Genomic DNA, 26,018 nt, shown 5'->3' on the forward strand with positions numbered 1-26,018 from the left:
CTTGATCAATTCTGAGAGAATTACAATTCGAAGAAGCCGTTGTTAGTAACCTAACCTTGGACAAGGTCTAAACTGTGAGTTCAAGTTCAAACTTTGTCATGTGTGAGCTGTCTCGAAAGATAATTGGAATGTTGTGAGCCATAAATTTTCTGCCATAGACTCAATTAATTGAATAAATGCTGGAACAAAAAACTTGGACATTTTCCATATATGTATCGCAATACATCAATCTCAATTTCAAACTTTATCGTGTATGTGCTGTCACAAAAGATACTGGACATGTTATGAACAAAACATTTTCTTCTATGGATTCAATTGAATGATCGGTAAACAATTAGAAAAATTTCCATGTTTGCAACGTCACCTCCAGCTGGAGTCGATGTTTACTCCCAAGTAAAAAAATTGATAATTTTGATTGTCAGGTTGGCGGGAATTCGGTCAAAATGTTGAAGAAAACCAATTTCTAAATTGTCGACGTTTCGAAACTTTATTGTTTCATGTTCAGGACTCTGAAGTAAAAGAACAAGACATACATATTAAAAGGGAAATTTACAAAGCAGTTCTGTTAGACACAAAATAAATTATGTAATATAACTATCGTTAAAAAATAATAAACGTTTCGAACACTTTACAAAAAAACAACGTTGATGAGTACTTACATTTAGGGCGGCTTTCCTAGTTGAAGGGTGAAGTGTATAATGTCGACATAAAATATAAATACGTACACAGGTTCCTGAAAGACGTTGACACAGACACGAAGGGATTAATAATCTGAACTGTCTGTGAATCGTTCTTTATAATTCAAAAAACCCATGAAAGAAATGAGAATTGTACTTGGAAAAAGCAGTCGGTTAATGATTTCAAAGTTAGTTATTGTTTGATTTTTTCTATTAGATTGAAATATGAGGTGTGTAAGTTTTCAATATCCGACCTTTTGTTAACGCATTTTGTTCCATGTTCAGTTATTTCAAGACTCCCGAACGAAATGATTGCATATTTTTTTAACAAAACATCTTGGAGAAGAACAAACAATGAAGTATAGTGAAGAATGTCAGATGAATTCAGTGAAATTATTGGTAGCGTTCAATTATTACAAGCTATTTCAGAACATGATCGAATCATTTCAGTCAATCTGTTTAAAAGAAAAACTTCTTCAGATTCAGTTTATTTTATTACGTAAATCTTTTGTGTTACTCATAAATCTTCGACATATACACATAGTGAAGTATTAGGGCTCATATTGTTTCCAGTGACCAATATAAAAAAAATTAGACCGATTCACAACCCTTATTGGTATTATCATTCGTCAACGACGGAGTGTGGATCAGGTCCTATACCTGAAGCACCAACCCATTCGGAAAGCGTGCGAGTATCGTTAACCAATGACCACTCTTCACTACCGTGAAGATGAAGTAAACCGTCATTGGATCCGAAAATCGTGTGCCCCGAGCATACGTAGCGAACCAAGAACCATTCTGCATTTGTCTGGCCAAAATTTCTGTTATTTTGAGGCAAGCTGACATGACCTTGAGATTAGTAAGTAGTGAATGCATGATTTCACATAGAAATACTTTAATAAGAACAACCATTTCAACATAATGGTCTGGAATAATACCAACACCAAACCGTTATTTCAACACTTCGACAGATTACTTGGTGGGCGAAACACGTGTCGAGGTGTTAAAATAACGGTTTGGTGTTGGGAAAAACTCCAGTAATATTCCTTACTACACCAAAGGCTGCAAACAGTGCACCACAAGTATATAATGGTCTGGGTAGAATAAAGCTCGAGGATTGAATCTCGATGATTTTGGATCGCCCGAAGAAGAAAATTCCATGGCGTATAATTTCCTATTTTGATGTTCGGAGAGGACAACTTCATTGGATTGTATACTGATATGAATATGAGTAGCTCCATTAGATAATGTACCTCTCATGCTCCCCAACGAATTCAATATCTCCGGAAGCATAAAGTAACACTGGTGTCTCGTCAATATCGTAAGAGTGCCGGAAGTGGTAATAGAACGCTCTAAAACTGTGTTATCTCTGTGGATATAGGCAAAGAATGCATATGTTTGACATGCCCACAGCAAATGCATAAGCGCCCTTTCACACGGGAGCTGTCACGTCTCCTGCACCTCGAGCTGAGGAGCCACGTCTCCTCCTCAAAATGCAAAAGGACTAGTGGGGGCTTCCACACGAGGAGTGCTGTCTGCAACCGATCGTTGACGTTTGTGTCGTCGACGTTTGTGTTGACGGTAGAAAAGGTATACGGCAATAGCTCGTGTGCGATCCATTCTACGACTGACTTCAAGGAGCTAGACACTAAAAAGGCTCCCGGTGTGAATGGGCGGTTGGTAGGTGTAATAAACGCTTCCGTATAGAAGTGAGAGACGAAGCTCCCCGCGTGAAAGAATCCTTAGGGTCTCAGGCGCGTCATGACAAGCCCTGCATCTGGTTCCAGGGAACTCTATACCCACCAACCGACTACTGAGATGTTGTAGATGTTTCCGACTTTAGCACACTAGATCTGAGGAAAGCAATGGTCAGGTGCTTTAATTCCATTTTTCCGTTGATCAATTATTCAATTTGTTGGCAAAATTTATGAGTTAGACAAGTTAGGTTCTAACTAATTGGACATATGATAATAGAAACAATCAGTCAAATTATAGGCTTATTATAAAAGCAGCCGTCTTCATACATGGAAATTAATTGTTGAGTTGACAGAGGTTTTGGTATTTCAAACAGTAAGAGGAGCGCTATCAGGACATTTTCGTGACACTACCATTAATTTTTATCCGAGGTCGTGATTCATGTGGAAAATTTTAGATATAGAAGTTGAAGTACTTTTTGAATTGGTTTTGCGAGCGAGTCTTTCATTTTTGTCATTTTAAAGTACCAAAGATTCAGGTTGGGCATGAAATTTTGCACACCAAGTATTTCATTTATCATTCATAGAGAGTCTCAACTCCCCTTCGTTTATTTGAGAGCCACCTCATGTATTCTCATCTTCATATATCAGATTGTGTTGACAATTATACTGGTAACATGGGTTACGTAATTTATTTAGATTTGTAACGCAGTTATTTTGTGAAGGTTCTGATAATATTTGAGTTTCTAATTCTTGCAGTAAGAGTAACACTACTACGCTAATTGATCTCAACCTACAAAAACGCATTGCGACTGTCTCATTAACGGCAAGAAAACTACCGGATGCATCAAAGGATGCACGTTGAACTGAACAGAACTAGAACAGCTCATAATTTTTCTCCATCAGTTCAAATATATAGTTGGCCGTTTTCCTGAACCTGGCCAAGGCCTTCGATACAGTTGACCAACTGAAAACTATATTTGCGTTCCTTTATGCGGGCTTTGAACGTTCTTCCAGTTTGACCTAGGTATATAAAACATCGGACATGACCCACACGATAATTGATACACTCCTGATTTATCTGAAACTGAACTTTTATCTTTGTTATTGTTAATGTGCATGCCTAGGTTGTTGTTGGCTTTGAAAGCAGTACTTGCACCTTTGCTGTGTAGAAAATCTGAAATATCTATACTGGGTTGGCCTAAGTAGGTTAGGGTTCTATAACTTTTATCCTCTTCTCTTCGAATTGGGTAAACTTCTTTCAAAGCTTGACTGTATAACTTTTTTGATGATAAAGAATGTATCAGACCGCTATCGTAATCATTGTTGACGACTATTTGCTTTATTTTATTCAGTTCTTTATTGAAATTCGTCTCTGACAAGGGCACATTTATCAGTTTGTGAATCATACTGATGAAAGCTGCTACCTTATGCTGATATGGGTGAGTGGACGAATTATGAATGATAATATCTGTATGTGCTGGTTTACGATAAATTGAAAAATCATGTTTGTTGTTAACTTTTGTTATTGTCAAGTCCAAAAATTTTTATATAGTCGTCCTATTCCATCAACATTGTGAATGTGATAGAAGGGAGGAGAGAATAGATGAACTTCAGGAACAGGAACTGTTCGTTCCTGTGAAACATACCAGGATATCATTCAAATATCTATACCAATACACGAAACTTCTTACCAGTGGGTTACTGTGTATTCTTCTCTCCAAATCGTCCATGAAAGTCTCTGCCAGAAAAGGACTAAGTGGGTTTCCCATTATGAGACCTTTGCAGGATGAGTAAAAAGTTTCATTGAATTGGAAGTAATTAAGATTCCAAGAGAAGAGGACAAAGTTATACAAGCTCAACGTACTTAGGCCAACCCACTAGAAATATTTCAGATTTTCTGCACAGCGAAGTGTAAGGACTGCTTTCAAAACCAACAATAAGCTTGGCATGCACATTAAGAATAACAAAGATACAAGTTCAGTTTCAGAGAAATCAGGAGTGTATAAATTATCGTGTGGGTCATGTCCGATGTTTTATATAGGTCAAACTGGAAGAACGTTCAAAGCCCGCATAAAAGAACACAAATATAGTTTTCAGAATGGAAAAATAAATTCCACATATGCCAGTCATTCAATCTCAGAGGGGCATGAGTTCACCTATGAATACAAACCCCTCCATTTTCAGAAGAACGATCAAACTGAATTGAATAATTCGCCATTATTGAATCTGTTCATTTGCAGGTCAAAATAGGTAGGAATATTTACAGATATACTTTCGAGAAAATGTATTGATATTTATGATGTACTGTTTGGAACCTTTGGTGTAGTAATGAATATTACTGGAGTTTTTTCCCAACACAAAATCGTTATTTTTACACCTCGACACGTGTCATCTTCAAGATGATCACTTGGTGATCGAAACACGTGTCGAGGTGTAAAAATAACGATTTGGTGTTGGGGAAAAAACTCCAGCAATATTCATATGTATTGATATTGTTGATGAATTTATACCTGACCTTTACAGGTAGATTCATTATTTAGGTAGACGAGTAGGTACTAGGTTAGAGTATAAAATGATTGTAATTTCAAAATAACTTTCAGTTAAATCATACGATAAACTGCATTGATTATTTTTTTTTATAAAATGAGCTTCTAAAAATGAATCACAGCAAAAAAGGAAAAAAAATGACACTGTCTCGCCATGTATATCAAGGGTATTGAGTGAACTAAACAGAAAGAAACTATTTTCAAAACAATATTTTTTATGCACATTGAATGAAAACAACCATGACGTCATTCGAACATAACAATATTTATAAATTTCTTTGCAAAGATGGCGATCTGAATCTCATTGTACGTAAAACCGGTTCTCGAATACGTCATTGTTAAAACATTATATTTCATTTGATAAACATCAACAAAGAAACGCTTCACGATGCACGCGAAGTAATTACCAGTCAACTATACCTGGAAATCATGAAAAAAATCTTTTAATTGATGAATAACATGAAAGATCCAATACAATAAACTTGATATAAGTTTTTAGATGCCTTATTGCTTTCTCGAGGTTGTTATTGACTTCAATTACAGTAATGGTTGTTTCATTCATGGATTTTTTTCTCAGTCTATGATCATGATAATTAGATTATGTTATGGGCATAAAAGCTATCTGTGGTTCCCCGAAATCACAAACCCGAAATGAAGTGAATAAAATATGGCTTCATTTCCCCATTTTATCTATTTATGATTCAAGATGACTCATGCTTGTTCTGCCAACCATTTGAAACGTTCAGAAGACGAACGATTAACGGATTTTCACTTTTCAACATGAGATTCAGACCTACTTCTGAAAATATCAGTCGTTGCCGTTATTGTTTTATGACGAATAACACTAAGACGTTTGCGTCAAAGCTATTTTCCATATTTTTTGCTTGGGTCTGTATATTTTTTAACTTGACGTTTCATCTACGACTGCCGTAAATATTATCAAATGCGATGAAGCATCTGACTAAGTGTTGTAGTTGTTCTCACAACAGATATTGTATCTGCTAGAAGGCAACTAGAGCACTCATATTCTAAAAAAAGTTTCAATATTTTGCGAACTACTCTTTGTGATGAAGAATACGAAGAAGAATTCTTCAAAACGAGGAAATTCACAAAATTTGTATTTAAAATAGTTTTCATTTGATGTTGAAAACAGGGGTCCACGTGTTCGGTGCAGTAAATATCAGTTGAAATTTTTGAAAAATGTTTGTTATTATACAGATGTTAAAGGGAAATAGTCCAACAAAAAACTATGTCCACTTAATTTTCCATCAAACGTGATTATTCCTCAATTACCTATTGTTTCAGAGCTCTTTCTACAACTATGGGTTGTCTCATAAGTTTTGTCCGTTTCAATGCCATGTGTTTTAGTGCTCCATATCCCAATGAATAATTATCAAACTGTGTAGTGGTGTATACTCATAGTCAGAGACTTTTGTACTCTATACATTTTATGATTTTTGTGTTTTTACCTTATAACTATGTCGTTGACCCATTTTCGGCCAATTTTTCTCTGCGAATTCTAATTGAATCAAAGCGCTGCCGAAAAATCCCGGAAAATCAACCAGGCGTTTGGCGATTATAGTGTTAAGCAACGCACCGTTCGACGTTGGTTTGAAAAATTTTGTCCCCGAGATTTTAGCCCCGAAGTGGTCGATCTACAATCTACAGTAATCCAGGACAAGTATTTGAGGTTCCTGGTGGAGATTGACCCATCACAAATAGTGCGAGTTATGTATATAAAACCCTCCTTTATGCTTATTCATCAAATGCTGACTAAGTTATAATAAACTTATAAAAGCTAGCCATCTTGAAAGAAGAGTCAGTTCTGTTAGTACGATTGTCAGAGTAACTTCTGTACAATAAAGTCTGTAAATCTAAATAAAGTCTTTTTAAAAAGTGGTTCCCGTGGCCCGAAACTATAATTGGCGCAGTCGATTGTAGGATAGTGGAAGAAAATCGATCCTGAATTTTCTTCAGTACCAACTGTTTGTCCACTACAAAAAAAAACCAGCTTCGTCCACCAACCACCCACAAAAAGGACCGGATCGTCAGACTCAGCTACTACAGTCCTCCAGGAAAGAATACTGACACACCATCGAGGTAAGTCGAGTTTTCCTACCTGATTCCAAAATTTCCTTAAATCTTTATCGTAAATATTTGTGGAAGTTTCGGAAAAGTGATTATTATAATCAAAAAAAAAACGAAAACAGACATCATTTTCTCTTATAGCAATTGAAATTGGTGACAGGACTATAGAAGTCACGTAGATTAAGAAAGACAATTTAAATACCGATTTAAATTGAAGCAATTAAGTGAAAAACGCCGAATCAAAAATTTCATACATTCAAATCATTTTTCTCTTTCCTCACTCATAGCAAACAATAAATGCATAGTGTTCACTAAATAGTAAAACAAAGAAGCTAAAGAATAACTTGCTGCTACTTATATCATATGCTTAATAGACAGAAAATAATCTATTTATATCACACGCTGATATAAAGAGAGTATTAATTTCACACACACACAACGACGCTTCAGAAATATTCTTGTGATAAACTTCGCAATATTATTACCGTGATTCTTTTCTGAATAAATGAAGAAAGCAAACTCTTATCTTGAATAGATTCGCTGAGTAATCTTTTCCGATAAGATCGCGACAATAATACATGACCGAACCTGAAATTGAAGATTTAGTACAGTCGCTTGTCTCTCTATCCGTTTCAAATATGTCCACCGAAATTAATTATACTTTATTTAAAATTTATTCTGACACCATACCTTTGTATGATGGATCTCCAGACACCCTCGAAATTTTTATAAATGCAATTGACAAATTTCATAATAAATATTATAGCGCTGACGATACACTAAATCAGTGTATCTTGAGTATTATTATTGGTAAACTCAGAGATAGAGCACAATTATTGATTGGTGCAAGAACGGAATTAAACACATGGATTTTAATAAGAAATGAATTAAGAAATACATTTGGTGATAGACAAAATTTAGATAACCTTGAACAACAACTTTTTACACTTGTCCCTAATAGAAACGAACACCCCCTTGATTTTGCGAAAAGAATACAAGTACTGAGAAGTAAATTAATCTTTAAAATTAATTCTATTGCCGCTGTAGACCCACAGACTAAAGCGATATATATTCGTCAATATCAATCACAGTCTTTGAAAGTATTTATGAGAAATTTAACTATTAGATTACAAGATAAAGTAATTGTTCAAAAACCAGATAGCCTTGAAGAAGCAATGAATTTAGTTTTGGAAGATGAAAATTTTAGACAAACACAAAATATGGTTTTTCAGAACCGCTCAAGCACTAACGTTCAAAAACAACACCCACCAAAACAAATAAAATCAAATTATAGTAATTTCCCTGTACAAAATTATTCACACTTACAAAATTTTCAACAAACTAACTTTAGAAATCCTACACCTTCTACTAGTCAAATGCCAAATAGACCTTTTAATAATTATCAACAATTTAACCAAAAACCACAATTTCCAAGCCAACCCATAAATATCCAACCTAAACAAGTTCAACATAAATTTTTAACGAATAAACAAGTGTTTGGACCACCCCAAAATGTGTTTAAACCAACAAATAAACCTGATACTAGAATCATTCAACCAATGTCGACTACTTCTAGAAATCCTACGGTTAGTAGATCAAATATGCCTTACCACCCAGCAAATAACCGATCTTTTAGGCAACCCCCAAGACAAACCTTTATAAGTGAAGAACTTTACAACCATAATGATGACAATGAATACGACATGACACTAGGTTACCCCATTAACCAATACCCTGTCGAAGACCAATACCCAATTGAAGACCAACACCCTCCAGATCAATATCAATTAACTGATGAATTAAATGAATATTACTTTACTCCCCAAGAAACGACTGAAATAACTAACTCAAACACTGAATACGAAGACGAAAATTTTTACAAACCGCCTCCGATAAACAAGACGGTATAATAGAACTTTATTCAGGCTCTATAAATGGATTACCTTATATACAAATCCAAAATCCCCCTATTAAACTACTAATTGATACCGGATGTCATACTTCCATGTTAAGACCATCTATTGTAGAAAAATATTATCCAGACAGAATATTTAGAGAACCCTCTCAGTTAAAAACTTCATTAGGTGAAAAAGAAATTCAATATAAAGCTATTATCCCAGCTTTTGAAGAATTTCAAAGCAACTATGAAACGGAATATATTTTATTCCAATTTCATGAATTTTTTGATGGAATTTTAGGTTTAAAAGAACTTAAAAATCTTGACTTAAATATCGATTTTAGCAATCAAATCTTAAGAAATGAAATTGTACAAATCCCTTTCTACTATAGACAGCCTCACGAAACTTCTTTTACTATCGAAATACCACCATATGAAACTTTAATAAAGAAATACCCTGTCGATATCAGTGAAGGAGAAATAATAATTCCAGAGGGATTTATTGATAAACTATACGTACCTGAAACAATAACTTATGCCAAAAATTATCGCGCAACTTTCGAAATTTTAATAAAACTAATAAAACTATCTCTATAACAATGAATGAACCGTTCCCATCCAACCAAATAAATAAAGAACAATTTGAATTTTATAATATTGAACAAGCCTTACCTGAAAATTATAATAATGATTCCATAACTGATATAACAAGTAAAATTAGGACCGACCATATGAACACGGAAGAAAAAAACGCAATTTTAACAGTTTGCAAAGAATTCTTAGACATATTTCATGATGAGAATACTAAACTTTCTTTCACAAACAAAATAAAACATGAAATTAAAACGACAGACGAAATACCAGTACACACTAAATCCTATCGGTTTCCTCATTGCCATAAAGAAGAAGTAAATAAACAAATAGAAAAAATGTTGAATGACGGAATAATACGACCATCATCATCATCTTGGAGTAGCCCTATTTGGATTGTACCAAAGAAAGCGGACGCCTCAGGAAAGAAAAAATGGAGAATTGTCGTTGATTATAGGAAATTGAACGAAAAAACGATTGATGACCGATACCCCATTCCTAATATCGAGGACATACTGGATAAACTAGGGAAATGTAACTACTTCACTACTCTAGATTTAACTTCAGGATTTCACCAAATAGAGATGGAAGAAAATTCTATTGACAAAACAGCCTTCAACGTAGAACACGGCCATTACGAATATGTCAGAATGCCGTTTGGATTAAAGAACGCTCCAGCGACGTTTCAACGCGTTACGGATTACGTTTTGAAAGACCTAAGAAACAAAATATGTCTCGTCTATATGGACGATATAATAATTTTTTCGACCTCCCTTCAGGAACACATCTCCAATCTAAAACAAGTCTTTAAAGTATTAAGAGAAGCTAAATTGAAAGTACAATTGGACAAATCGGAATTCTTAAAACAAAATGTAGAATTTTTAGGACATATTGTAACACCCCACGGTATAAAACCCAATCCGAATAAAATAAAAGCAATCCAAAATTTTCCCATACCAACTACTGCTAGAGATATTAAATCATTCCTCGGTTTGCTAGGATATTATAGAAAATTTATTAAAGATTTCGCGCAATTAACAAAACCGCTAACTCAATGTCTAAAAAAAGGAGAGAAAATCCTTCATTCTGCCGAATTCCTAGAAACCTTCGAAAAATGTAAACAAGTTTTAACTAATGAACCTCTTCTTCAACATCCCGATTTTAGTAAACCTTTTATCTTGACAACCGATGCTTCTAACGTAGCAATTGGAGCTGTGTTATCACAAGGCCCTCTAGGTAAAGATAAACCCATCGCGTATGCCTCAAGAACTTTAAATCCCGCAGAACAAAATTATTCAACTATAGAAAAGGAATTATTGGCAATTGTCAATTTTACCAAATACTTTAGACCTTATCTTTTTGGTAGAAAATTTACGATTGTTACCGATCATAAACCACTCCAATGGTTATTCAATTTAAAAGACCCCTCTTCAAAATTAGTAAGATGGCGCCTAAGATTAGAAGAGTATGAATATAACATCATACATAGAAAAGGAAAAAAGAATTCTGTTGCTGATGCCCTATCCAGAATTGAACTACATCCATTAGAAAATTATTCTTTACTAGGAAATTTCGATACGGAAGAAGATCGTTTAGAAGATTTCGCAGAATATTGCGTAGATGAAAACGATAACCCTGAGATTGATGAAATTGCCAAAATAGTGCAAGAAATAGATGAACTCGCCAATGAAGAAGTCGAAAAACATCAATCAAGAGAAGAACCCCAACCCGAAAATTACCACACAGGACATTTTCAACCAGCTAAAGAAAAACAAAAATTCTCAGAGGAAAAGAAGATTAAAATACTTTCAGACATAATAGTCGTACCAGCCCAACAAGAAGAACCGAAAATAAAACACTCAAATGAAACACAACATTCTTCGCAAGAAGACCCGATTTTAGAAATCCCAATATCAGAGCAATCATTAAATAAATTTAAAAATCAAATATTCTTAATTCAAAGTAACGACATAATTTCACCAAAAGTAAGTATAACTAAACCCTTTGATAAGACACGTTTAAAAATCGTAATATCTACTAGAAACATTGAAAACGATATAGTAAAAATCTTTTTAGAATATTTGAAACCTAATACTGTTTATGGTATAATATTTCAAGAGGAATTAAAGAATGTAATGATTCCGATAATCCAAAAACATTTTAGAAACTCAGCCTTTAAACTTGTTCAAAGTAATATACTATTGAAAGACATTTTGAAGAAAAATGAACAACGAGAAAAAATTAAATACCATCATGAAACAAAAACTACACATAGAGGCATAAATGAAACAAAATTGTCTCTATCAAAAGTATACTATTGGCCTAATATGATTCAAGACATAACAAACTACGTAAATACATGCGTAACATGTCAAAAATCAAAATACGAAAGGCACCCTAATGTCATAAAATTTAACCCAACACCAATTGGAGAATACCCGTTCGAACATATTTATGTTGATGTTCTATCACTTGATAGACTAAAATTCCTAACAATTATTGACAGCTTTTCGCGCTTTGCACAAGCATACCCCATACAACTAAATGCGACAGACATCTTAGATGGTTTATTAAAATTCATATCCCATTACGGTATTCCAAATAAAATAACTTGCGATTCTGGCACAGAATTTAAAAATAACTTGATTGAAGATTTTTGCAAACTTCATAAAATTATGTTGCATTACATCACCCCAAAAAACCCGAACAGTAATAGTCCGGTAGAACGTTTTCATTCTACTCTAATTGAGGAAATACGAACCTTAAAATTAGAATTTCCTAATCGACCAATAACAAAACAAATGTTGTATGCGATTCTAGGATATAACAATACTGTCCATTCCGCAACTAAATTCACACCCTTCCAAATTATTAAAGGTAATGTAGAACACCAGAGCCCTTATGATGTAACGTTAGAAAAGATAACCTCAAACTATATAGAAAAACATTCAAGAAATATGAAAATATTAAAAGAAATAGTAGAACAAAACAATGAAAAAGCCAAGAACCTATCTAAAGTAAATTCCAACAGAAATGACCCCCCAGAAATTGAAATTAATAAAAATACTTTTCTTAAAGAAACTCCTCGAAATAAATTATCACCCTTATATAAGGAAATTCAACCAAAAAAAGATAGTAACTTCAAAATTGAAACTTCTAAATCAAAATACCATAAAAGTAAGTTAAAGCCACAAAGAAAAATCATTAAGAAACAAATTGTTTCAGATGACAACGTTATACCTTCTACTTCTCGGAATCCTTGCGACGACAGGACAAGACATAATAATGACGAGGATAAATAACCCTATCCTTCCCTTTTCCCTTGGAAAAGCAAGATCCACTACACAAAAACATACGTTTATAAAATACATTGACTTAAAACAATTTGATTCTCCCCTAAACATCTTAAATAATAATACAAAAACAATCGCAGAATTTATCTTGATCAAAGACCCTTTATACCCACAACTACACCACATGTATAATCATCTGAATTATTTGCTAGACACAATCAAAGTGAAATTAATCAATATTAAACCTCAAGAAAATAATCGATCGAAAAGGGCACTTATTAATATAGTAGGCAGAACAAGTAAATGGCTCTTTGGTACTTTAGATGATGAAGATGCAGAAAAATATAATAAAGCAATTTTCACTTTGGAAAAGAATCAGAACATGCTTCACCATGATTTAGAAAATTACCTAACTATCACAAGAAAATTTATGAATGAAACTACGAATAGCTTACAGCAGATTGTTAAAAACCAACAATTAATTGACGAACAAATAAAAAGTATTGTCTTAAATCTGAATAAGTTCACGCTATTCTTAAGACTTCAAAATTCTCTTGATACAATGATAATAGATTGTCAAATTATATTATCAATACTTAATAACATTGAAGATTCAATTTTATTTGCAGAATTAAACATCATTCATAGCACGATATTACCATTATCTGATATCGAAGAATTATTAAAGATAATGTCAAACCTTTACAAAGGCAGTTTACCAAACTTTAAAAACATTCAGTCGTATAATAAATTACTAAAAATTGAAATTAATTATAAAAATGGAATTATTATATTTGCAATTCATTTTCCGATACTTCTTGAAAATGTTTATGATTACTTCCATTTGTTCCCAATTCCAATACTCAACCAAGCTATCGTTCCTTTAAAACCCTATATAATTCTTAACTCGACTTACCATCATTATGAAGATGAACCCTGTACGAGAATTGAAAATACCTGCATATACCATGTTGACAACCAAATTTCAAAAGAAGATTGTTTACCGAAATTACTAATTGGTAAAACCGATCATCAATGCCAGACGATTCAAATCCAATTAGACCAGGACATAATAGAACCTGTCAACGATGCCTACATGATTATTATTCCCATTGATAAGATCATGATTGAGAAAAATTGTAAGGAGCATGGATACGAAAATATCAGACAACCACAGTTGATCCATATCCCACATAAATGTAACCTCACTGTTAGAGGCGAAGTTTATTCCAACGACGCCACTTCCGTTCAAGGAAACCCTCTACAGTTACCCGAAATAGATACTATTCAGCTACATCCTGAGAATAACCCTATGAAAGTTCCTGAAAGAGTAAACCTCGACGAACTAACCCGACTTCAGGACCTTGCTGAAAAAACCCAATTACATCGACTAGAAGCCTTAGAAGAAGACAGCACTTCTTATACTTTAATGTATATTTGTATATTCATAGTTATAATACTTATTACATATTTTATTTTATATTCCAAATATAAGAACAAATTCAAATGTTTTAAAAGGAAAAATAAACAAGAAAATATTCATTTAGAAAATGTTGATGAAAATAATGTTAATGTATTATTTTCATCTTAGGGATGGAGGAGTTATGTATATAAAACCCTCCTTTATGCTTATTCATCAAATGCTGACTAAGTTATAATAAACTTATAAAAGCTAGCCATCTTGAAAGAAGAGTCAGTTCTGTTAGTACGATTGTCAGAGTAACTTCTGTACAATAAAGTCTGTAAATCTAAATAAAGTCTTTTTAAAAAGTGGTTCCCGTGGCCCGAAACTATAATTTGCGTGAAATAGCGAAAGAACTGGGCGTCAGCTCCCATGCGGTTTTTGATGGTTTAAAAAGTATGAGAAAGGTCAAAAAGTGGGTGCCTGATGATTTGAACGTTTGAAAAAAATTGTCATGTTTCGAGGTGTGTCCTTCGCTTTTGCGTAATCAAAACGAACCTCTTTTAGATCGGATCATCACGTTAAATGGCAAGTAGATCCTCTATGAAAACGGGAGACGTTCAGGACAGTGGTTGGACACCGATGAGTCAGCCAGGCACTTTTCAAAGGCTAAAACCCACCGAAAAAATACCACGCTTACTGTATGGTGGTCAGCAGCTGGTGTGATTCCATATAACTTTCCGCAAACAGGCCAATCTATCACATCAGAGTCCTATTGTGATGAAATCAATGAAATGTACCGAAAATTTTGTCACTGTCCGAAAATTAAATGAATTCCGCGTCTAAATTCTGCATCAGCCACCATACTCCCCAGACCTCTTACCAGCAGACTGCCATGTTTTCAAGCACTTCGATTACTTTCTCACCGGTGGAACCTGCGCCAATCAGGACAAGGTAAAAGAGGCCTTTGTCGATTTCATCGAATCCAGAGCACAATTTTCATGATGACGGAGTTAATCGATCCGTGTTACGTTGGCAAAAGTGGACTGATTCGAATGGCGCTCATCACAGATTGAAGTAGACTCGAAGTTTTGAAACAACCTAATGAAATCTGATAATTATTACATAGAAGTTCTCAAAATAATTTTGATCCATGTAAACCTTTCGACAGCTTTATTAAATTATGTTCACTTGTTATAAACTTCTGATAATATATCAATAAAAAATATGTGAAAAGTTGAAAAAATAGGTTGAAAAGACGTTATTTTCAAATAACTGATATATAACAGTTGTTTTCAGTTTTTTATACAATTTTTATATTATATATAGATTTTTTGAGATATGTTGATGTTCGCTTGTTATGAAATGACATTTTTTTTGTCTGAAGAAATAAAGAAAAGAATAATTTGCTATAAGGAGTGACAATATTATTTTATTTGTATAAGCATTTTTCATGTTTTATTTTACATTCTACTATACATGGTTGTATAGATTTTTTCTATTAATCTAAACAAAAATATATTCATTCGACCGTCATTCATAACAAATTTTCAAACAACCTGCATATAAAAATCAATAATAATAAACGACTTTATTGCTTCCATAAATATAATGTGAATTTGGCCCACAGCAAAAGGCGAAGTTCATATTATAAGGTGATATAAAATCAGCTCATGAACTGTTCTTCCATGTAATCTCAAGTATATTGAGAATTGATAGTATTTGAATTTTTAAATATATGACACATTTCTAAGAAAATTCTTTTTTGAGTATTATTCACAGAGTCTGAAATTTCAACATTATCGAAAGAAAAAACTTGATCCGGATTTATGGTGTGATTAGAAGACATCTTATGTCATTCTTGTGTGAAGTAATTCTGAATTTAAACGAGTAGAAAATTAAAAAGACAGAATCACTTCACACAAGAGTGACATAAGATGTAATAAACCGTCATACACCCTTTCTAATCACACCATAAATCTGGATCATGCTTTTTCTTTTGATAATGTTGAAATTTTAGACTCAGTAAATAATACTTATAAAAACTTTCTGAGAAATGTGTCATATATTTAAAAATTCGAATACTATTAATTCCAGGACAGACATTGCCTGATTTACACCTATCTCCTTTGTTTAAATAAAGAAAATAAATTTGACAACAACGAATAATTTCATAACAGGAACTCCTTACCTTCACTCTCTGTGGTTTATCATTTTACAGTTCTGTGAAATCTCATTGGCAGCAATGCATTGGTCAGAACAAGAAATTCTGTCAAACACTTTCTGTCAAATTTAATGTTTTATGTTCAATCATGTCCGACAACCTGTTGAGTTCAATTTCCAATTCACAATTTCATATTATCTGTGCAATCATCTCATATTATCGCAAAATTCTTATGGAATGTTACTTGTTTTTAACCAATTTTAATCTTGACATACAAATGTGAGGATCCTCTTTGTTACTTATTTGCAATTTGCATTTTAACCTCATTTTTGTGTCCATACCCTTTGTTTATTCAATAATTATTGTTGTAGAGTTCCCGATGAAGAGACAATAAACGCCTCGAAAGCTTGAACAGAAAAAAGAGTTTTACAATCTTTTATGTATATATATATATATATATATATATATATATATATATATATATATATATATATATATATATATATATATATATATATATATATATATACATAAAATTCGAACCCCAGACACAGCCATCAGTTTTCATCTATCTAGTTTGAAAACAGGAGTTTTCCTTTAAAAGTGTCCAATTTGGCTCATATAATCGAATTACCTTTCAAATCAAGGGTCATAGAATTTATTGTTCAAACAAATGAAGATGTATTTCTGAAAAATCAGATTATGGAAGGTGAAAAAATCCAAAACAGGTCAATAAAATCTTTATTTCCTCTTTCGTTCGATAACATTTCTTTGTCTGATTTCAGTAAAAATATTAACATAAAGTCTTACTCAAATAGGTTATGATGCATTTTCATTAAGTATGGGCTAATTTCATCACAGAACAAGTGAAGACAATAAAGTTTTTTATCAATTGACAATTTTTTGTCAGACAAAATTGTTAACAATTCATATCGATTTTGAAGTTTTTTCGACACAAATACTTCAAGTCAATAACGTCAATGAGTGTGGCTGTTAAAAGTTCTCCATGAAGTAGACTCTACAGGCACCGCTCTGAGAACGCCTTAAGAATTTTCCTGTAGTGCTCGTGTTTTGTCCTTAAAAAATCATTTTCGAAAACATTTTCATATTTGAAATAGGTTCTAAAAACCATAGCATCATTTAGAGACATATATGAAACCCTATTTTCAACATTGAATGAAAACCATCAGACAAATAGACGAAGTCAACGTATTTTTTGTAAATTTTCTCCTCTGAAAGAACTCCTACCTTTTTCATCATACGTCACGATGATTTTGGAAAAAACAAACCAATTTCTTTTATCTTCAATTGTTCACAACGTTAGCAGTTCATGAACGCATTTCTTGAATTTCATTATGAAGACTTCTGAGACATATTTCGCAACAACATTTTTTTTGTATTCATTTGAAAATATTCTTGTAGTACGAAACTGCAGTAACGTTAGTTACGAATAAAAGTGAGTAAAAAACATAAAAACTCTTTTTTCTCATTTTTCATTGAAGTCAACACGTTTTCAACTCCTGAATTAGTCTAAATAGATTGATTTCAAGGTGAGCAACTGGTTTCCAAGATCGTGGCAACTGGAATAAAGTGCATAACATTCGGTTCCGGATTCAATTGAAAATAAAAAATTGTAGAGAATGGATCAGGGTTTTTAAGAGGGGCAACAAACATTCTACGTCAGCCCTGAGCAATAGCTTGTTTTAATTTTTTGAAATGATGTTTTTTTGCGAAAGGCACTGAATACAGAATGGACCTTCGAAAATGTATTGAAATTCTAACAAAATTCATCAACCTCTCGAATTTGTTTGTAAAGGGACCAAGTTTTCTCCTTGAAAACCTTTGAAATTTCTCCAACGGTCTAAGTGGGGGTATCATATCACCATGCTTTCTACTATTATTGAATACCTTTTAATTCATAACCATTTTCTCCCACATTAGGTACTACACACAGATCAATTTGGTATATAATTATTCCAACTGACTGAAAGACCAGATATACTCCATAATTATTTGAGTTGTGGTGAAAACAGGCAAATATACATATCCATTTATTCTAGTTTTGATTTCTTGGTAAGGAAATAGCACAATCATCATTCAACTCGTGTCCCTCTGTAAGGGTGTGAGTAGCATACGTTAAACGGAAGCTGTTTCTATCTTTTTCCATGCGATATTCAGATGGTCTTCTAGTTTAACCTATTCAACACATGTGCCTTGGTCCACACAAAAATTTATAAACTCCTGATTCATCTGACACCAAACTCTTCTCTTTATTTTTAATATACATGCTCAAGTTATTATTAGTTTCATGAGCCGTGTTTACACCCGCATTTTGTAACTATTCATAAATATTCATGCTTTGTATACTCAAATAAGTTAATGGTTTGTATGGCTTGACTGCAAGGCCGTAGCCAGAAAACAATTTCGGGAGGGTTCGGTTTGGTGGAACAGTAGAAAAACATAAAATATAAAAATAACGAAAGAAAGAAAATGGTGTTACATGCTCATATATATTTGTAAGGAAACTATTAGGGAAATATTAAAATCTTTTTACAAAATCAAATTTATTTTTCTAGCTCTCTTTGCACCACACAAATCAATTACTTCCTCGGTGTCGATGTCAATTCTACGATGGATTGACATTAACGCCAAACCGTTTAGTCGTTCCTGGCTTATGGAGTTTCTTGAATAAGTTTTGAGGCGTTTCAGAGAAGAGAAAGTCCTTTCAGGGGTAAATCTGGAAACAGGTAGTGTCGCTAAGATCTTCAAAAGTTTGTACGCACCTTGTCGTAAGGTTTTTTCATTGTGTTTCAGGGAAGTATTTTTCAATATTCTCTTTCAAGCACTTGGTTCGTTTTGCCAAGAACTTGATAAAATTTCTAACGGATTTTATAATTACAATAGTATCTGTATCTGTAGAGTAGGGAGGGTGAGAGTAGGCCCACAGCACTCAGGCCACATGTGACCCATTGTACATCCTCTCGAGAAGTTGTCCTCTTAGGTCACTAGGAGACATCTCCTTTATATCGGCAGGTGTAGGCCAAGACTCGCCGAACACACACTCTCTTATTGACGACACCGGACACTCGCATAGGACATGCCTGTTCACACATCCTGCATTGAGGTGTATCCACTAGCCCAATATTATGTAGGTGTTTTCTTAGTTGACAGTGGCTAGTCTGAAATCCTACTGTTAAGCGTAGATTTTTCCTGGTCATCGCCAGATATTTCTTCGTCGCCAGCTTCCCAGGGTCACCCAGGGTGATCCTGGCAAGATTGCACCCTTTGATTTCATCCCATCTCTTCAGGGATTTGGCTGGTTCCGCGATTGTCGAAGTCATCAGGCCGTAGGTGCCACTGGGTCCTAAAATTCTTAGTCCAGCCGCTTCCTTGGCTAAAGGGTCGGCAATATCCTTCAGTCCACCTCAGGATAATGTTATTATCTACCGAGGCTTTGGCAAAATCTTGGTGGCACTCTAGTACTCCCCACTTAATCCTTAGGCTTAGTGATCTGGAGTGCACTTTACATCCTGAGCCTTCTTTAGTTTTTGAGCCGTCTGTATATATGCGTATTGCATTTGTAGCATCTGACTCTGTGTTCTGTTTTATTTGTATTTTGTACGGTTTATTAAACCTGGGTTCATTTGCATCACTGGTTGCCTGCAGCAGAGGTTGCACAGTGAGCGGCTTCTCGCCATAGGCTCAGTCTCAATTGACCCATTTCTACTTCGACGAGTAATTAATTCCATTGCCGCGGTTGGAGTTGTTCTCATGGCTCCTGTGATGTTAAAACAAGTCAATCGTTGTATTTGATATAATTTTTGGATGGCCTTTCGGGGGGGATCAACTCCCTTTGATCCCCGCCCTGGCAACGGCCTTGCTTGACTGCATTAGTTCTCTCGATAATGAAGAATATACTAGATTGCTATCGTAATCATTTTTGATCGCGATTTGTTTCACAACATTGAGTAAAATTCACTAGTCCTCGGATCATACCGTTGACTGCTGCTACTTTGTATTAATATGGACGGGTGAAAAAATTATGGATGGTTGACGAAAGATTGAAAAGTCGTGTTCATTATTATTTTGTAATATGGTCAAGTCCAGAAAATGTATTCAATGATTTTATTTCGTCTCCAAAGTGAATGCAATAGAAAGGTTTTTTTAAACAAAATACAAGCACTACAGCGATTCATATTGGATTTGAATCGCTGGAGATTGAATCTATTCGGAAAAACGTTCTCAAGAAGTTTGTTCCATATAAACGCAGTTCTCCAAATTATAGAGTTCTATAGAGGTTGCTAGTGATGTTCGCGGGTGGCCCTTTTCTGGATGGGATCCAGCAGCTTCAGGATATGCTTCGGGGCGGAGCTCCATACGTGAGAACAATACTCCAAAAAAGGTCTGATCTGAGCTTCATAAAGCATCAAAAGTTGCTGAGGTGTGTACAGTTTTCTGGTTTGGTACAGTGTTCCAAGCTTTTGAGAAGAAGCCTTTGAAATTCCAGCGAAATGACTGTGCCAAGACATATTATTAATGTCAATTTCAACCTCCAATAAACTTATCGAAGCAGAGAGCGAAATTGTCTGCCTTTTCATTATTAAATCCGGTTCGGAGACATTTATCATTTTGGGTGGAGAGAATTTATGAAATTCAAGAACTTATTCAGTTGTCTACTTGTTCCTGTAGAACATACTGGATTGTCATCGATATATTTACACCAGCAGTTCCAGATCATGCATAGAAGTTTATGGATATTATTTCCAGGATGAATCAAAACCTTCCATGAATTAGAAGAATTTTGGAAAAAAATACCCTCGGCAAGTCTAATTTCTTCTGTTCTGCTATAGTATTTATTGACTTTTGTCCAATGTACTCTCTACAAGTCTAATAATTTCATTTGGTTTTTCATGTAGTTGAATCAATTAATTACCTGATTGAACTGAAAGTGGAAGGTAATAATGATAAGGTATGAAATGGTTGTGAATTATCAGTTATTTTACAGTAAACTAGTAATGTGGATTACAATATCGTATTAGCCAGTTATTTACAATTTCAAATGGACAAATTTCTCAATCAGTAATTATGCACCTTGTATAGTGTTCACCCTGAAAACCAGTTTCGCATGAAAGCAATTTTAGCATCATTGCATCGTTATGACAAGGATCAATAGTTGTTTTTGAGGATGATGAGTCTTTTTATATACCAGTCTGCTAGTTTTTCCCTTATAAGTCATTCAAGTGAACAGAATAAACTGGTGATAATTTTTATGGAGGAATTGATGTTTCTTAGGTTTTTTAATATTCTGCAAACTATAAAATCGATAGAGAATCTTCTGTAGTGTGATGAATTGCAAACTGGAAAGTTTACCCTGATAAATTACTGTTTCTACAAACCACTGAAGAGTTCAATTGGTCAAAAACTTTCATTCACAAATTTTACATATCAATTGAATGATTTATGGAAAAAATAAAACGTTAATAATAATTTTTTTAGGAACTTTAACGTTTGGGAAATTAGTCTCTTTTCGTTCTTAAAACCTGTCAAACAAAGTGTACCTGTTTTCATCTGAGGAGTTTTTAGTCGCAAATTTTTGGGTTAAAAAAATAGAGATTACTTTCCGAAACGATTGACATCTAGAGAAAGCCAAGTATATGAATTTCTTGTTTTTCATTGTTGGCAAAATTTTTCAATACAAGTTACTGACTAATTGAACTCTTCTTTTCTGGAAGAGACGATTTCAATTCGTGTTTCTCGAATTTCATACCTCTTGAATTCCTTAATGCATGAAAGAACCTTCATGTTCGTATAGAAGTTAAGGTCATCAGTTGATGATAATTCTGTAATAATCATCAATTGCAAGGAAAACATGCGGACAATTTCTAATTATAGAATCGCTCATTTTCCTCATAATATTCTGTAAAAAGTCTTTGTTGATTGCAGTTGCAGTATACATGAAAATGTGGACTAAATTTTTGTTTCACTAACAGGTGAGCCTAATTTCAATAGATATCAAAAATTGAGCATTGATATATAAATCCGAATCCACACATTCGAATGTCTAGGTGTCTATATTTCTATATAATGAATAAATAAAAAAAACTCGTGAATTTTTTATTGTTTTTTTGAACACTTGGGATATGGTTGGAACAATAGTATTACCAAAGTACTCGTAGAACTTTTTAAGATAGTCATTTTTTGGAATACTGAATCTGAATCTGGCCAAGTTTTGGTGATATAAGCAATCTGAAGTTCAAAATGATGAAAATTTCAAGGAGTTTCCATTTTGCCAAAATTGGAACTGAGGCCAACATTTGGAAAGAATATGTTTTTTTACTGTCTTTTTACTCGTAAAAAAATGTCGTGAAATCAATCGTGAAAATTGACGTCCTGAACATAATCTTTGTCGAGATTTAAATTTCATTTTGGATTAGAAAGTCTTTTTTTATTTTTTCAATCCCAAAATTATGCCTAGAATATATTTAATCTCGGAGCATGTTTTTTGCAAATAACATTACGTGTTTTCAAGATATCAATTTGCCGCCAAAATATGTTTATACTTGTCAAAAATACGAATTTAAATAAGTCCTAGGTCAACCAGAAGCCAATATTATTTTTTTCAATTCGTCTTCCCTTTACTCATGAACACGACGCAAAACTAGGTGTTTTCCTCCATCGATTATATTGAATGAACTTGTTTCGAAGGTGATAATGACATAATTACCAATTATGAAGGTGCTAGCAAAGTTTGTAAGCAATGCAAGTGAAGGTGTAAACAAGGTTTTAATAATTTATTTTGAAATGAGAATAATATTACTTCCGAATCGTGCTATTTAAGTGCGATTGATTTTACTAGTAATTCACTGCCTCATCAACTATTAATCAATAATACCTTTCCAAATCAACTCAGTTGTTCAGTGTGAGTACATAGAAAGCTGCATGCAATTCTCGAAGATCAAATAAAAACCATGAATAATTGTGTCAAGTTCAGAAGTTTACGGTTTACGAATAATGAACTCGGTTCATCAACCGGTGACTTGATTGACAGCATGTTGATACAGATTCCATAACCGATGATTCATAGTTTGCTGAATATTTTCTTGGCAACTCTTCGTTAATTGATAAACATTATAGACCGCAAGTCCATGCTGCATTCACGGGGCTCCTGTCTATTTCTGTGTTATTTACACAAATTTGATGAAAAAATTGAATTAAAATTATTTCTGACATATATTTTATAACGGTATTTACTTTTTGCGCAATTCAAAATAAGCGACATCATAAGTTCTTATATTTTTTTCAACTTCAATGGTAATTGTATCTCAGTATCTCAGAGAATACTTTTTCAATTTAACCGAAATAAACGCCTTTTTAATCAGTGCACATTTGCCAACGGAACACAAGTCGAATAATTTTGTCGAAGAAATTGACGAAGGCCGTTTTTGCCTGGTCCTACTTGGCGTAGGTTCAACGGTGAAAACGTTATCGAAGTGTTTGAAAAGATGATAATCGCTTGGCGAGACGATGATTTGTGAAACGTGCTGACGGCTGTGTTCGTCGAGCAAGATCGGATCTCTTTGTTTGACCAGTGAAGGATGCTGCTGACGCAATTTTTGGTACATTTCGTCAATTTCCTCACAATAGGACTCTGTTGTGATGGTTTGGCCCGGTTGCAGAAAGTTATAGTGAACCTCACTAGCAGCTGACCACCATAGAGAAACCGTGGTCTTTTTTTGGTGGGTTTTTGCCATCAGGAAGTACCTGGGTGGCTCGTTGGTGTCCAACCACTGTCCTGAGAGTCTCCTGTTGTCGTAGAAGATCCACTTTTCATCACACGTGGCGATCCGATCCAAAAAAGGAATGTTCTGGTTGCGCAAAACGCAAGAGCAAAGAAGAACAGACCTCGAAACGTGACAGTTTCTGTCGATTGTTGAAATCGTGAATAACCCACTTTTCGAGCTTTCTGACCTTTCCAATACAGTTCAGACCATCAAAAAACGCTTGGTAGCTGTCCAGTTCTAATACCATCCCACTCACCATTTGTGATGCGTCACTCTTCAGCAGGGCCCTCAAATCCTCGTCTTGGATTACTGTAGGTCGATCGATTAGTTTGTATGGTGAATGGTCTTTCAGGTCACATGGTAAGATTATGGCTCTGCCGAACTCTAAAAGCCTCATTCGGCCCCCAGAGGGGCACGCACAAAGTATGTGCTCTGCTGTGTCATCATTTTCCAAATAGAGGCGACAAACACTGTCATCTAACAGTCCAAATCTCTGCATATGATGATTCAAATGACAGTGACCTATATGAAGGCCTGTTAAGACATCGTAGTTCATCCCTACTGTAGTCCAAAAACTGTTTGGTATCAAGCTTCGAAGGGTGAATAAACGCCTTGGAGTGAGCCAATTCTGGAAGATTCTGCCAGAAGTCCATGAATCTTTTTGACATCCAGGTGTTCAATCTTTGTTTGGCAAAGCCCAAAGCGATGCCAATGACAGGTTCTGGTCCGATGAAGCTGCTTGCAGCACCCTCCTTTGCAAGGGAGTCAGCAGCCTCATTACTTTTCAGGCCAGTATGACCAGGAATCTAAACCAGAAACAATCTGTTAATTCTTTCTCTATCTGTATCTGTAGAGTAGGGAGGGTGAATGTAATCCCACAGCACTTAGGCCATTGTACATCCTCCCGAGGAGTTGTCCTCCTAGGTCATCGTCCATCCTGTCCTTTCCAGGAAGGTAGACAGTTCACCGGGAGACATCTCCTTTATATCGGCAGGTGTAGGCCAAGACTCGCCGAACAGACACTCTCTCATTGACGATAACTCCGAGCACTCGCCCAGGACATGCCTGACAGTCTCATCTTTCTGTCCACACATCCTGGATAGAGGTGTGTCCACTTACCTTACTGTTAAGCGTAGATTTTTCCTGGTCATCACCAGATATTTCCTCGGCGTCAGCTTCCCAGGGTCGCCCAAGGTGATCCTGGCAGGATTACATCCCTTGATTCCATCCCATCTCTCTTAGGATTGAGCATGCCTGTAACATTTGACTAGTTCCGCAATTGTCAAAGTCATCAGATCCTAAAATTTTTAGTCCAGCTGCTTCCTTGGCTGAAGAGTCGGCAATGCGATTACCTTTACTCCTGTCATGCCCTTTAACCCACCTCAGGATAATGTTATTATCTACCCAGGTTTTGGCTAAATCTTGGTGACGCTCTAGTACTAGCCCTGAGCCCTATTGGAGAGAGTCGTTTTTGGCAATTTGCTACCAATTTAGACGTTGCTCGGTAGGAGCCAAGTGCTTTCAACGCCGCTTGACTGTCCGAGAATATTTTCATTGACTTGTGTATGAGGTTGGATTCTTCCAATCTCTTCGCATACAATTCAGTAGCGTAAATTTCCGCTTGAAAGACAGTCGCATAGGTTGATATCTCTACTCTGGGTCTGCGACTGAAAACACCTGCACCGGAACCGAAAGGTGTTTTTGATCCATCTGTGAACCAACAACTATCTCCCGGAGGATCCAGTCCTCTAGGTAACGCTTTGGTTCAATTTGAATTCGGAGTCATCACCCGATAACGATTGTGAATACTAACAATCAAAACGTTTTGATTTAACTTGGTTGGAAAACTTTTTATGTTCATCCTATTTTATAATTTCTATTG

General features: G+C 34.7%; 2 protein-coding genes across 3 annotated transcripts in view; one reads left to right on the forward strand and one right to left on the reverse strand.

The window, feature by feature from the left end:
- The window catches only part of LOC111517383 (integrin beta-PS), a 72,401-nt gene extending 71,618 nt beyond the window's left edge, over positions 1-783 (reverse strand). The window contains exon 1 of the mRNA XM_023173529.2: positions 660-783. The gene's annotated coding sequence lies outside the window, so the exon portion shown is untranslated. The remainder of the gene's footprint in view (positions 1-659) is intronic.
- The window catches only part of LOC111517384 (estradiol 17-beta-dehydrogenase 11), a 137,910-nt gene that overhangs the window by 6,115 nt on the left and 105,777 nt on the right, over positions 1-26,018 (forward strand). Inside the window, exon 1 of one of the 2 annotated variants that reach the window (XM_074179867.1) lies at positions 22,327-22,345. The exons of the other annotated variant lie outside the window; for it this stretch is intronic. The gene's annotated coding sequence lies outside the window, so the exon portion shown is untranslated. Of the gene's footprint in view, positions 1-22,326; positions 22,346-26,018 lie in introns of those variants that run through there. 2 annotated transcript variants of the gene reach the window in all.

Source organism: Leptinotarsa decemlineata, unplaced genomic scaffold (genome assembly GCF_025532065.1).
Source record: "Leptinotarsa decemlineata unplaced genomic scaffold, Ldec_3_MD MMD2_tig00026282_RagTag_RagTag, whole genome shotgun sequence".
In the NCBI taxonomy this organism is placed as follows: Eukaryota; Metazoa; Arthropoda; class Insecta; order Coleoptera; family Chrysomelidae; genus Leptinotarsa; species Leptinotarsa decemlineata.